General features: G+C 39.0%; 1 non-coding gene across 1 annotated transcript; it reads right to left on the bottom strand.

Moving 5' to 3' along the window:
- Positions 1-692: 692 nt before the first annotated feature.
- On the bottom strand, positions 693-769 carry Trnas-uga (transfer RNA serine (anticodon UGA)). Its single transcript has one exon. It is a non-coding gene; the product is annotated as a tRNA-Ser (tRNA).
- Between the last annotated feature and the right edge of the window lie 2,273 nt (positions 770-3,042).

The raw sequence follows: 3,042 nt of genomic DNA, 5'->3' as shown, positions 1-3,042 counted from the left end.
TTGTGATTTGTAAAGATAGTGGTCCTCGATGCTCGGTACAGAATCGTTTTTTCTATTACTCCTTCAGAGTAGTAGGGCGTTTAATCTCACCACAACCCCAGCCAATAGGCTTCATTCAATATTCTTCAAGATGTAGTATTGCTTTGCTTTAAGATTTCACGTGATTCATCAACGTTAACCAAGTATTTTTTTGCACTAATGTTTGTGTGCCGTCGTGTCTTTACTATACATTTTGGAAATTATTTTATTTTATAATGTTGGAAGCCAAGCTCGCTTGATGTGAAATAGTTTATTTCATGATCAGTTTCGACATTAACTACCCATCATCGTCAGATGATCAGATCTACCAGAAATGTAATTACACATGAGTCTCGTCGACATCTCGTCGCCATATTGAGAACATGCTCCAATTTTAATAATATAGCTCCTGACTGGTTTGCCAGGTAACTAAAACATACTAAGTAAAATATCCATGTCACGAATAAGGAGGGCAAGAGCTGAAACTGGTACATCAATAAATATGGTGCTATGGATATTTTATTTACCAAATTTTATGTAGTTGTTGAACCAATGTGGAGCGGTTTTATTGTAAATGGAGCATGTTCTCAATACGTCGACGAAACTGATGTGTAATTATATTTATGGCAGTATGTGAGGAATACAGTTATTGAAACTTCCTGGAAGATTAAAACTGCGTGCCCGACCGAGACTCGAACTCGGGACCTTTGCCTTTCACGGGCAAGTGCTCTACCAACTGAGCTACCGAAGCATGACACACGCCCGGTAATGTTTGGAAGGTAGGAGACGAGGTACTGGCAGAAGTGAAGCTGTGAGCACCGGGCGTGAGTCGTGCTTCGGTATCTTAGTTGGTAGAGCACTTGCCCGGGAAAAGCAAAGGTCCCGAGTTCGAGTCTCGGTCGGGCACACAGTTTTAATCTGCCAGGAAGTTTCATATCAGCGCACACTCCGCTGCAGAGTGAAAATCTCATTCTGAATACAGTTATTGTCTAAATTGGTCATGAAATAAGCAATGTCACATCATGCGATCTGGGCCTTTAATATTGTAAATTACAACGTTAGATCGCTCAAAAACATGTCTAAATCACATAGAATAATTTTATGTTTTTCTTCTCTGATATTTTCGATATCATTAGAAATCCCTTACTTTCATTTTTCTACTCTGACCAATGTATTCCTAACTGAACTCTGTGATTAGCCCCTAACATCTCAACCTAGAATGGATTTTGCCATCAGCACAGAGAGCTGTTTTCTTAAGTGTTTCTAAAATCAGTATAAAATTATTAAGATACGTTGGTGAACCCTACTCACCGTCTTTCTATGTAGAACAGAAGGTGATTGAGACACTGACGGAGGTGCTGGAGTTTTGTCTTGCATTTGTGTGACATCGTAATAGAGCAGGCACAGCGAGCCCACTACATGCAACATAGCTATAAGCACAATTGTTTACTAGTATCTTATCTATGTTCTGACGTGTAATGCGACTAGTCACGATCACATAAGTCAAATCACTATTTACCGTAATCACTGTAAACAGATTATCCGAAGCTAAGTCCCCTTATTCTGTTTAAGATATACAAATATTACAGTCAGATCGTGTTGCTGTACAGTGTGTCCCAGGAGGAATACTCAGTGTTGTAGTACATGTCTGGAACGCTCGTAGGAAGAAAAAAGCTCATATTGACATACACCTTGTTGCAAATGATTTCTGAGACAGAAGACATATAGCGTACATTGATGTTTGTGGAACAGATGGCTCTACACAGCTGCTTTGATTCAAACGTAACATACTGAGTGCGCAATGTTTTGTTAAATAGTCCAAACATTGTTGGAAAGGTGGAAATTTTCAATGACTGGGGAGAAACGACAAAGGGGCCACAGGGTTCAATTTTCTGTCCACCCCGTTCACACCTCCGAAAGACACACTGAACAAAGAAGTTGAAATCAACGAGTTATTTTGAACTAGAATAAAATGTCGAAAAGTTTGGGTGAGTAACACACGTGCATGCGCTACATTGGCGCAAAAACAAATGTACGTTAAATGTATTCCATCTCGGAAACCATTTGAAATAGGGCGTGTGTTCGTATGAAGTTTTCTGTTTCAAATGAGCTTTTCTGTAGTATCGCCGAATATTGATAATTAGTCGTGGGACATCATGTATAAATCCCAGGGTCTAAACTTGGTAAATGGATCAGTATTTAAATTTAAGGCATGTTTTGCGCTTACTTCTGTAGGTAATCCATTTTCAAAACCAGACAGGGAGGTTAGAGCTGTATGATGAGGAGCCATGTGTCAATAATCACCTTGCCAAACTGAAGTTTCATTATTAATTTTTGTCTGTTTGCGGATACGTTCCTGCAGGCTTCCAACTAGTTGGAATCCTTGCAAAATAAAATGGCGCAGATCTTTCATAAAATGAAGTACTGTACGGTATAACGTTTACTACATTTTAAGGGAAAAAGTGTTGCAACAGTTAATACTGACTAGTGGAAGTATGTGGTAACAATGCGCCATCACATCACACAAGGGTTAGGTAACAGCGCAGAACCTCTGCTGAGTGCCTTTCTTTACTAGCAGTCCTTTAATAAAAGACAGTGTGGACATGTACGGACAGAGTGTCACTTAATTTTTGAAGAAATAAACACTCTTGGCTGCAAAAAAGGCTTTATGACTTTATATTTTGAAGATAGAAGGTTTCATCTTATTTTGCGCAACATCAAATTGGCTGACATAACTTGTTTTCAGCACATAGGAGGCAATTCATACCAATATCTTAGAAGACATGCGAATGTATTGCAGGGCGGCAGCCTATTTGCTCAACAACTGTTGCGCTAACCAACCTGAAGATGCCTTAACCAAGGCGAAACGCGTCACTGGCAAAATACAAAATAATAAAACCTCTTTTGCCGCCAAGACTGTTTATTTCGTCAAAAAATTTATCAATGGTTGGTATATCACCCCGTTATGAACTGGAAAAGTTATATCATCATTTAGAAGTTATACGATCTATTTAATGCGTATTT

Source organism: Schistocerca gregaria, chromosome 8 (genome assembly GCF_023897955.1).
Source record: "Schistocerca gregaria isolate iqSchGreg1 chromosome 8, iqSchGreg1.2, whole genome shotgun sequence".
NCBI lineage: Eukaryota > Metazoa > Arthropoda > Insecta > Orthoptera > Acrididae > Schistocerca > Schistocerca gregaria.
This window is presented reverse-complemented; position numbering and strand designations above follow the sequence as displayed.